Below are 13,105 nucleotides of genomic sequence, written 5' to 3' on the forward strand. Positions count from 1 at the left end.
TAAACTATTGATGCAGTAACGGTAATCGTTATAATTTATCATTTTTTATTCACTGCGTTATTACTCAATACTTATCAGCTTTATTTTGTTTATATATATTTTTTATGAACATTTGGAATGACGCCTATTCTTGCTAATAGAAAATAAATCTAACAATGAATAATTGTTTTTGTTTATTATAACTTATAAGCATTATTTAGATATTACTGAGAGATCTTTTATACAGCTATTCTAGTTTAAATTCATGAATAATATATTATTTAAAATAATTTATAGAATTTTTAATTTAGCATTAAAAATTAAAAAGTTATATCAATTTATGTGTGATAAAAACCATGGTTATCTGTGTGATAAAAACTATGGTTACCTACGCGTATGTTAAAATTTAACTAATCTATCAATGATATCTTGCTATTTATTGTCAGATAGTACCTAGTTAATCATTTTAATTGTTTTTTATTCAATTGTACTAATAATATCATAGACATTTAAATAAATAAGATGAATTAATTCAACGTCTACACTTATTATTTTTACATAATACAATAGAATTAAATAGCAATCACCTAAAGAAAAACAAAAAAAAACTATGCTTCTACAATTCTGTTGAGATATTTGTTTTTTTAAATTACGCAATTTGTTTTGATAACTTAAAACATTTTAAATTCTAAAAGAATTAACCAAAATTTCATTGTGCTTTTGTGTACTATTTTATTTTCATCATCTTAATATCGATTCTTATAAATAATTAACTCCTAGCTCAAAATTTGATTTTTAGGTATTGAAATAAAAATTTTTTAAATAAAATACTTTACTATGGAATATAAATTTAAATGTGCATTTTATCATTCAAAAAAGAAATAATAATAATGATAAAAATTTAAAAAAAAAATAAAAAATAAAACATACATAGATTTGTTCAAAAATGTCGTTTAACAATGACATCAAACCCCACGGAAAAAAATATTCTTAAAATAATAAATGTAGATACTTATAAATTGATTATATTATATTTATATATTATATCTAATAATATGTGCTGTATAATTAATACATTTATAGATAAACATTTAGTAATGGTCTTTACTTTAAATGTTATCAGTCTTGTCGAGTTAATATTTATAATATATATATATAATATATATAGTTGATTTTAAAAGAATAACAATCAGTATTATCATGCATAGAATTACATAGATATGTATCTCATGAAAATAAATTCAATATAGGCGTTTTGTTATTGTAGTCGATTGCATCAATGTTTAGCCTAAGTTTAATTGTGTTTATGAATTACTAATCAATATTTTATTGATATTTTCTGATAGCTTCTATATATTTGAAATCACCGTAACGTATACTATTTGGAGACTTTCTTTTTCTTTTGCTAAGGAACTCAATACTAGAGTGAAATGATTTATCATGGATTAGAACTTTGATTCAATATCCAAAAGCGTGATGTCTTTGCCAGAATGAAAATATGTACGTATGTGAAAATGAAAGATTTTCAAAGAAATATTCCAATAATAGTTTTTGGAAGAAACGTTATAAGACATCGTTTGCATTGAAATCTTGAAGGCGTTACGTCGCGTATTTCTTAAAGATAATAAAATATAAGATCTTGAAATGGAAACCAACAATTGACGTTCTGAATCGGGCGTGGTTTTGTGTTTTATTAAAATGGAAGTTTTAATCGAAAAACATTTGTTACTTTAATATTTGATTTCGGCAAGTTCAAATATATTATGCACTATTCAAGTCAAAGATTGAATAAGATTAAAATTGGTTAATTAATTTTTATTAATTTAAACATTTACTACTAATCCAACCGACTAAGAGTATTTTATAATTTATGTTTAAAAATGTTCTAAGGTTAATAATTTTATTATAGTTAGTATAACGTAGTTATCATTATATATTCGTAACTTCATTAAAATAAACATAAAATGATTTAAAATTTTAAACAAAATTCAGAATTTAACTGAGTTTAAACTCGATTGTTATTTGTTGTCATAAGTACGAATAGACGATATGTTTATGATGCAAAATAATATCATAGGGTCCACATCTTTAAATAGTGTACAAAACACTCAATGATATGTGTTTTTATTTTTATTATAAAAATATCACAATTTTGTACATTTGACGCGGTTGATATTTCATGGAGTTAAAATTATAAAATTATAATTATTTTTAAAATATAATCAGAAATAATTGATAAAAAAATAAATGCGTAAAAAGATTACTATAAAAAGTCTTAATTCAAATTGGATACATTATAATTATGTTCAGAATTTTAATTAATGTTGCAATAAAATAATAATAAATTTGAAATCAGCCGATGGTCAAAAACCTAATTTCACTAACAATAATAAAAATAACAATTTATTGCTTTACTTTTATAGCTTACTGCAATTAGTTGCATTAAAAACAGGACACAATATTGGTTAATAAATAAATCTCTATGTTTAATAGTAAGGTGCATTAGTATATTGTAATTTGTAACACGGGTAAATATGGAAATGCAAATACACTAAACATGAAAGAGTAAAATAAATTAAATTTATACATAGTATGTAATGTGTGAGTAGTGTTTCATGCTTAGAATAATAAATCACATCATATAATTCATAATGCAATTTATTAATTAGTAAATCAAATTACAATGAATAAACGATTCTCAACTGGTCGAGTGCGGTCCCATAGATACCGTGTTCTATGACTATCTCCGATTATGATTGGTTTCTGTAACATATAGACAGGTGGTCGAAGAGAAAAAAATATAGATTTCAGTCGGCATTTAATGTTTAATAACAACTATTGCAGTCTAGGGCTGTGTCAATTTTTAAAATATTTTCAAACTTTTGTAATGTTTACTTGTAATACAAAAAAAACCATAAAATACATATTTTATTTATAAGTTAACATATTAAAATATATTGTAAAAAACAAAAAAAACAAAAATGTTTTTTTTAGTTTTGTTAATCAATTACGCATTTGCATTATTTTTTTATTATTTTTTATTACTGTTATAATTAAAATTAACATTTTTTTTTTTTTAAATGTGATAAGCAAAACGTCAATTCAATCCATTGTTAGAAATTCAATAGTCAATAGGTCAAAAAGATAATAACTTCTCTGAGTCATTGAAGTGGATATGGTATTCAACTCATGTTCAAACTAAGATCACTACTAATATATATTTGGAAAAGTGTAGCGCTCTAGTAGTATGGAACTTCGGCAGTCCCTAACTGCTCATTTATACCCGATCCTTTATTTGATAGTTATTTACTCATTGAAATCAATTGTTTTGAAACTAGTCAAACCTAACTACCTTTTTGTTAGTAGTTTGAGAGTTAGGATACAATTAGAGAACTACGTGAAAATTATTAAATATATTATGGTAAATTTAAAATTTATTGATTTAATATTGAAGTGTGATATTAATACTTACTAATGGCACATATTGAGACGGTGCTTACAAATGGTGAGTCACCGCCACGAAATAATTAAATCCTCAGGCTTTATGTAATCAAAGTCTTATTTTTTACTTATAATAATAACTAACTAATATAATAACTTGAACATTTATACGGAGAACTTTGATCGTACGCCCGACAATTCGATGCCTTCAATTTGGTGAGCGGGATCCTCACTAATAATTTAGAGAATGTTTTAGGTTGTAAAATCACAGGAGATGAGACACGTCTCGCTATATCAGGCCTGCTCGAATGAAGTGGTGTTTGATTATAGGTCCTATCTGGTTGCGTGACATAAGCAGGTGCGCTCCGGAGGGAGGGAGAATAAAACTTGAAGGCCCTGAAAAGGGCCATTTTACGATCTCACGTGGTCACTATACGGGTATCAGCTGTACAGAGAGAGATTTGTTTATTCGACGGTCGCGGTTGATATATCTGGGACATCGCGGGTGCTTAGTCCACGGAGATTGGTACTTTCGAAGGCACATTGAATCAAGGGCGTTCGTCGGACGTTGGTCAGGATCGTATCTGATATTTGATTAACCCTGAGAGGTGCTCACCAAGTGGTTACAGACTACAGTTAATCGACAGGATAAGCAGCCCGTAGTGCGTCGTTGTAGGAAGTGGCGTGGCTATAAATTGCTGTCCGTCCGTGGCGCTAGTCCGATCGTTTTTCTCTGTCTTCACTAGATCGCTGACAATTCGCTGTTTTTATTCGATGGTTGGGTTTCTTCTTAGTTCAATTCCAATTCCTTATAGCTGGATTGAAGTGTTGAAGAAGAGTGACTACTCTCGTCTCTTGGCAAACTGACCAGTATATAATATATATATATATATATATATATATATATATATCTGTTTGTCGATTTTATCTGACTCTTGATTGGCTAATCGATATGGTTTAGACGCGTTATCTGCGCACGTTTCAGAGAAACACGCGGTCTAACCGATGTTGTTTTCACTTGCCATAATGTCCTATTTTTTCTAACAATATTGTTGGCTTTGAGAAAAGCCGTTTTACTAGTTTTGCACCGTTACAACATAATATATAATTGTTGTATGGGAACGGTGATATTAGTGTATATGAATGTAAAATATTATGTAAAACGATAGGCGTATTGAAATATTTATAATATAGGGGTTCATATACATACTATTGTCAGGATTTGATATAGAATAATTATACAATTATGTATGATAATTACGGTATTAATATATTAATTTACGCAGAAATCGTAGTAATGGTTTAAATACAATATCCAATTAACAAAAAACAATAAAAAAAAGTTTAATGCGACAGATTGATGGACACAATATTGTCGTGTCACGTTAGCACGCATAACTAAAACATAATAAAATAATGATTATAATAATAGACGCCCACTGCTGTGAAGCGGTTAATACACAGCATTACGTGGAGTGCGTTATCATTTATTTAATTGTCCTAAAAAATAGCCAATAATGTATGACAAAATAGTTTTAGGCTAATAAAGATTTCCAATTTAAAGGTCTAAAGTTGTATCAAAAATAATATATTTATATAAAAATAAATAAATCATAAATATATTGAAATATTAAGAATGCATAGAACGTATTATTTGAAAGACATTAACTTTTGTAAAAATAAACATACATTTTGAATTCGTCTTTAAATATTTAATTATCATGCTTTATTTGCGTAAATAAATGAACATGATATGTATATAATTTTGAAATAAAATAGCAATTAGTAGACATCAATACAAAAATAATAAAATTATTTTTATTTTAACCTCCGGAACAAAAGAAAATTAAATAAAATTATCGTTTTAATTTCAAATTTGAACTAAATTATTTGTTTATTTAAAATTGAATAAACTATTAAGGTAATATATATATTTTTCAAAAATATTTCGAATGCAATTTAAAATATCTATAAAATTATTTGAATTGAAAAAAATTAAATCATTAGGTATATATAAACTATGCAGTAGTTTTTGTTTAGTTTATTTCTGTTTAACTTATTACATGTTTTACTGATAATATATTTAGACATATTATTTCCTTAAATTGACATAGGTAATATTTAATTTGTTCAATATATCAATCTAATTATTTTAAATAATATTATAACGAATTGAGTGAAATTTAGATACAAATATTACAATTATTAAATTATTAAACATATTAAAAGAAATAAATACTGTTTAAACAAATAATTTTTTATGGTATATTTATCAAAGATACATACATAATATATATGTTATTTAGACTTAACTAAGCATTTAGAATGATAAAAAAACTGTTTCTAAAAGATAGGAATTAGCTAAATTAATTTTTATTAATCAGCTAATATCTTACGAGTTTTATTGATTGGTTACATTTGTGAATATAAGTGGACTACTTTGGTTTTCATTTTTTTTTTTTTTTAATATTTTATCTGGATTTTACCAAGTATAATATTTCTAGTTATATATTTTTACTTATTGCTTCGTTGGGCAAAATATTTTTCTATAAGCATTTTGATTCTTGAATAATGTAAACCTTTTTTATCCATTTTATTTCTTACAAGTTGTACATGGTATTTATTTTTTATTTTTTTACTTGCAAGACGTAATATTTGCACGCACTGTATGGCATTTTTAACAACATACCTAATCTTTAGGTAATAGAATGCAGATTATGCACTAACAACTTCACTGGACTAACTAAAAATGAGAACATGTACTCCTATGTCTTTTTGAAAGACTATAAATTAGTATTTTAATTTTTTTTCTTATTCGATATTTAAATAAGTCTTTTATGGAATTTGTAATTTATTTAAGGCTCTTGATTGTTCATTTTTACATCCTTACTTAGAATATTGCGTAGTAGTATAAAGTTCTAATACGATAAGTAATCAGAACAAAGTTGAGCATGTATAGTGGAAATTCTAAAAATATACATATTATTTCCTATAGATAGATTGTCCGCGACATGAATATTCACCGGTGCTTTAAAAGCTCAACCTATCTACGTTAGTTAAAAAAAAGGATCAGGCACATTTGCTTTTTATGTGTAAATTAATTGATGGAAGTCTTGATACTTTTAACTTGCTGTAGACTGTCAATTTTTATACCCCTGTCAATATCTTTTATCCGTTCCTTTTAATTCCATCAGTTATACATGAAATCATTCTCTTTTTCAAATTATGAAATTGACCAATGATAAACTGTATATTTTTATATTAGATCTGTTTACTTTTATTATTTTTCATTATCTATGGTGTAGTTTTTATTTTTCAGATCTTTCAATGTTTATACACTTTCATAAATGTTCTTGTATCGCGATGTACCTAATTAAATATCTTAATTTAATTTATACTTGAATTGAGCAAGTACCGTAAAATATATATAAGAACAATTGAACCTACTATATAATGATTATCAACTATAATATATTAAATTTAGCTTGAATAATAATTTAAGTTTTTTAATTAATCAATTAAACACAGATATATTCTTTAGACGTATTTAGTATGATATATATATATATATTATTTTTAACACTATTATGTTGTTAAAACTATAAATAATGAAATTTATTATTTTTGAAATAAAATTGCAATATTAAACATATTTTTTCATGTTGTTGTATTCTCAATATAAATTTAAACATGATAACTATTATTTTGTATTTCATTGCATTTTATACTATAATGTACTGTTTGGTTCACTTAAAATCAAACTACGTATGTTCTGTATCATATTTCTATTTCAATAAATTTTAATGATTAGGTAATGTAAAATAATTTATTAAATTTTATTAGATACTGCTTACTCAATTAAACTAATTCTAACCTGCATTTTTTCAAATCGTTTTAAAACGCGAATAATTATGAAATTTTTCCCTTTTCATTATATTTTCATATGCATTTTATTTTTGATTATTAACACATAGGAATATATTGTTAATCTCTTTAAGAAAACTGTTATAATTAAAACTTAGTTTATTAAATTCTATAGATATACTTACATTATTTTATATGTATAGTGTGTGTTATCTTGTTTTAATTTAAGTACATAGATAACAATAGTTACTACTTACAAGAACTTTGCGTCGAGTGCATTTAGTCATGTTTTAGTCTTTTGTTGGTTTAAATGTGATAGAAGCATAAAACCAAATGGTGTTATTTACTCATACAAGCAAGTACAATTTTGATAACTTGAATTTTCGCTTCGGCTTAAAAAATTTAATGTAGTAAAACTATTTACTTCCTTTTTAGTATTCGACTATACTAAATTTGTTTAATGTATTATTACTTGTTTCTTAGCTTAAATATTTTAAAATTGAGTACTTTATATTATTTATATAACACACAATTATCTCTAAATAAATTTCTTTTAGTTTTAACATTTTCAATTAATAACCCATTGAATGTTTCAATAATATTATTTTAATTAATAATATTAATTTCTGAAGCTGAAAGTATGTTATTAAAAAAAAGCTTATTATTATGTACTTAGAGTTTAAATGTATGAAAATAATATAATTACTTTTCAGAAATATTAAAATAGTACAATGTTGTTATATCAAATAGAACCAATTATTTTGTTATTATTCAATTGTGTTATGATTACTGATACTAAATGTATTCATGTATATTATATTTACTATAATAAGTTATTTTTAAGGAAAATATTATTTATAAATGTATATATATATATATACAGCAATATAAAAAAAAAGTTGCACATTTTTGCATCAATTACTTAAGTAAAGGCTATAATCAAAGTTAAATTGAAGTTCAAAGAAGTATGTTAATTTCATAGTAAAACAAGATTTTTCTTTGATATAATCAAGAAGAATAAACTCAATTTAAATAATTTATAATATTTAGTATTTGTCTACGTAAATTAATTTGATGCAACATTGAAATAATATCTAATATTATATTTATATTAATCATAGGATTTATTTTAAACTACCTCACATTTGTATTTACAAACATGCATTTTTATTGGTTTCTTTATTACACTGTCAACATTAATTACGCAGTCAAATAATCTGAATACGATAGTTTTTTCAATAAAATAATATCTATTTTAGGATGTTAATACTTATTTGTTTAAAGTTGTAACCGCTTTAATTATCTATGGCCAATATTATACAGAGTAAATAGTTTTGTTTAGGTTTATTGTTAATAATTATGATATGGAACATAATACATATGTAGGTATTAAAAATACCTACGTAGAAATATTTCAATTTATTTGATGTGTATTATTAAATAACTCTTTTATAAGGATGCGTAATATAATATTTTCTCAGTTCAATGTGATTTTGGAATTATTTTAAATTTATTTAATCGACTTTAGTTCTACAAATTACACAATATTATTATATTATGTAAGTTTTTAATAATAAAACATTTTTTTTTTTTTTTGAGATACTTATTAAATATTTAATCAATTCTCTTATTTACATATATCTATTATTTGAAATGTTAACAGATATACTTATATTTTTTCTAAGACGTTAAATTTCACAATTTAAATGTTGGTTATTATAAGGACTCATCAAAGGCAATATGATATAATATTGTATATAGGGGATCATGAAAAATAAATTTAACAATATTGTATCATAAATAGATATTTTAAGATATTAAAAAAAAGAACATTATCTAGTTTAAGGATTCTCAACCTGGGGGTACCCCCCTCTAAGAAAGCGTGATAAAATTTCAGGCTTGAAAATGTTAAAAAAAAACCACAATAATCAACATTATAATATGTTATAACTATAAATATGTGTACATCAATATTATAGTAGTGAGGGGGTGGGGAATAAACTCATACATGTTTGAAAGGGGGCGTGGACCTCAAAAGGTTAGAACCCTTGACCTAGTCTATGAAAAAAAAAAAATTGTGAAACACAAAATTCTTAATTACAAAGCCTCAAGTTAGACCTATGTCTATAAAGTTATATAAATTACTTATGAACTGTTATAAAATATATCCATGGAAAGTTTTTTGGAAGATATTTCAAACTCACTTTTAAATTCAGTTATATTTTAGAAATGATGCCAATTCCTTAAATTTTTTTAATTTAAAATAGTGATATTATAGCTTATTACATCATACTTTTTTTCTTATACTGCAGTAATTGAAATCTTTCAGTTTTTTTACTCCATATCTTAGTGAATACGCTTCATATCACCAATTTATACTAGTCATGATTATCCGGAAGCATTCATATGGTCGTAACTTTACGTCGATGATATTATGGTGGTATAATATCTTAGGTTTTTAATCTTGGTTATTTTATGATCTTACATATTTTTCGCTAATAATCAAGAATCAAGTCTGGAACTATTAAAAATAGTTTACAAGTAGGTATTTTCAAAAATATAAATATCGTCATTGAAATTCACATTTTACGATTTTGTTAAAGTAATATTTTATTAACTAGTTTGTAACTGAGTGATAATAACAGTACTATTAATAAATATAAATAGAATATATTAAAGTAATTTGTAACTGTTGCTTTCACTATACTTTTTCTTTATAATTTCAATTGAATTTATCTGTAATAAATATTTTAAAAAGAGTCCTTCTCCTTTTTTTTCATAATGTGTAATTCAATTTATAACTCTTCGCCCCGAATACAAGCTTAGACTTAAGTGAGTAAATTTATTCTTTATTTAATTACTTGTTATGCATTGTATGTTTTTATAAAGAAAAATTATTAATTAATTAAAATTGCCTCAATGGTTTGTATTCTTTACTTACTAACTAATAACTATCGTACTTTTCCTACCATTTTTGTTGAATATATAATAAATAATTTGTTAATGATCCCCAATAAAGACATGTTTTTACTTTATTGTTATTTTTGTGAAAAAAATATATTGTTTCAATTCGCAATTTATTATAATTTATTAATATTATCGAAGGTAAATATAATATAATATTATAGGATAAGTGATTCTTCAAATAATAAATATCTTTAAAAATAACTTTTGATATTTTGATATTCAAAATTGTTCTTAAATATTACTATTTATAATGTTAATAAACTTATTTTATAAATTAAACATTGTATAAATATAAATATTACATTTTTCATTTAGGTTTATTATTTAGGTTATTTTTTATTTTTTATTTGTATTTCAAATTGGTGATTGTTAAATGTAATTTATTTATAATATAACATAGTTTAATTTATTTTGCTTTTCAGAAATAAAAATTTTGATTTTATTATATTATGGTATTAATTATAATATGAATTTCAAATAACTAACCTTACCTCGTGATTATATTATTTTCCTATAACACGACAATCCCACATAATAGAATATATACCTTTCCCTTTAAATATTTTTATAAATTATAATTCTCAAAATATTATGTATTCATTTTTAATATTTTAATATCTGTTTATAATACTAATAATCAATACTATAACACTGATATTTTGTGTAACTTATTTTTTTTCAGATTAAGCTAGTATTTAATTAAAATACAAATTGAGAATTGTTGAAGAAACCTGAACAAAGTCAGTACCTATACTTATTTAGTTTATTTAAATTAATTATTTTTTAAAAGTATTGATTAATTAGTTCTTTTAAATACTTATTAAAAAGTGCAATAATATGTTTTATATACCTACATCGATATTTTATTGAAATAATAATGTAAGTTGTAAAATGTATCAAATTATTTTTGAAATCGCATAACTATATATTTTATATTCATTTATAGTTTTAAATTTAAAAATTTCATTTATATTGAGATGTATTGGTGAAAATTGTATTTATACACATGCTGGCCTTGAAAATTATAAATAAAAGAAAAACCACTTTTTGTAATTTATAGTGCATTTCGAATTTTAAGGAAAAACTTTTAATACAATTATTTTACTCTAACACATTGCGTTTGGCTTAAAACCAAAAATCTTTGCGGTCAATGACTATAATATGTCTGCGCTATTTGAACTGTTTAGAATTTGCAGGAAATGTGTGGTCAAAACATTTTTGTTTGTTAATTTGTATTGTGAAATCCTAAAATGTGTAAATCCTATGGTAGTTAGCATTTGTACTAGTGCAATGCTTTCTGTTTTTGGCTTTTACCCTTTTTATAAGCCATTATATGTATTATGTCATGTTCTATATACACACACTTATATATATATATATTAATTCACTGTGACCAAACAATATTCTAAACACTATATTTTGAAATGTTTTTTGAGTTAGAAATGTTTCTCTTTCTAAAAGCATTCACTTTGTGTACCTGGTACGTGTTGTTATCATACAATTATGGTCGACGTACAGCGTGTACACGAGATCTGCTATAAATTCATCTTATATGGGTCACCGAATGATTTATCCCCTAAAGTTTGATCGGTTTCTCGTTTTCAGCGACCAAAGGTCTTCGGTTTATTGGATAAAATAAATGTTATTATAGTACCGACTGAGTGCGGAAATTGTAATTCAATTTAGAACTTTTTTTTTACTTCTGGCGTTTTCCGTCTAATTATATCACTTTTTTGACAAAAAATCTAATACATTTTTAACAATACTGCTAGTAATCGGCGATAGTATAAAACACAAACATTTTACTTTTTTTATTATTAACATATTTATTTTATCTATAAAAAACTAGTTTCAAATATTTAGAATGTAATCTAAGTGTAAAGCTTTATTTTAAACTGATATTGAAGGATCTATTAATGTAGAATCATTATAATTTTTTTTGGTAATACATTTTTACTAATGATATTTTTATTAAAAAAAAAAAAAAAAAAATATATGTTTTTCTATAGAAAATATTAAAAACTTTCATTTTTTTTCTAAGTAAGATATTTATAATGATTTATCTTGAATTTTTGAAGTATATAGCAATACCAATTTCAACGTGATATTTTAATTTATAACATGCGTTGGTATATATAATATGCAACATACAATTATACAATTATTAGTAAAAAGTTTTTCGTTTAATATCATAAAATGTACCATACGTTTGTAATTAATATTTTTACTACTGAACTAGTCAATTTTAGTATTCCATAATATCTTGGTGTTGAGTACCTGAAGTTCATTATTACAAAGAACGCGTCTAAGATGCCATCCAGTCAGAGCGTTCGGTTTACGAAATATATAACAAGTGTCGAGTTGCTTCCCTGAAGTTATGGCCATCGTCTACTTTTACATCTCGTATTTTTATTATTTAAGTACGTTTCTGACCGTTCTCGCTTCGTTTTATTCTTCATCCTATTTTCGTCTGTCAGTAGTTTCTATGTTGAGTCATTCACCACACGTCGTATTTTGTGTCCGTCATTTGTATTGCGACGGTTTTATTTTCCAACCTACGCCGTATTCTATGGATATTCGGATTTTTAGTAATCTTTCGTAAATGGTGACATCTTGAAATTTTGAATTTGTTTCACATGGTGTTTTTTTGGTCATTGTACACTAGTACCTATGACTTATCGATTAAGTTGTCATGATAACTGTATCATGATTAAATGTAGTCTTCTTTTCCATATTATGATTATTATGTGATAATTAGGGCAACGTATCTGATAACGGTTGACGTTGTAAAATGGTCCAGTGTTAACAACATTATCAATTGTATATAATCTGCATAGTATAATAAAAGTAATGG

At 24.3% G+C, this 13,105-nt stretch overlaps 1 long non-coding RNA gene across 1 annotated transcript in view; it reads left to right on the top strand.

Moving 5' to 3' along the window:
• Positions 1 to 13,105, top strand: part of LOC112604130 — a 64,258-nt gene that overhangs the window by 34,851 nt on the left and 16,302 nt on the right. The window contains exon 2 of the long non-coding RNA XR_003115206.1: positions 10,934 to 10,991. This is a non-coding gene — a long non-coding RNA (uncharacterized LOC112604130). The remainder of the gene's footprint in view (positions 1 to 10,933; positions 10,992 to 13,105) is intronic.

The sequence above is a fragment of the Melanaphis sacchari genome, unplaced genomic scaffold (assembly GCF_002803265.2).
Source record: "Melanaphis sacchari strain LSU unplaced genomic scaffold, SCAv2.0 Contig11_pilon_pilon, whole genome shotgun sequence".
In the NCBI taxonomy this organism is placed as follows: domain Eukaryota; kingdom Metazoa; phylum Arthropoda; class Insecta; order Hemiptera; family Aphididae; genus Melanaphis; species Melanaphis sacchari.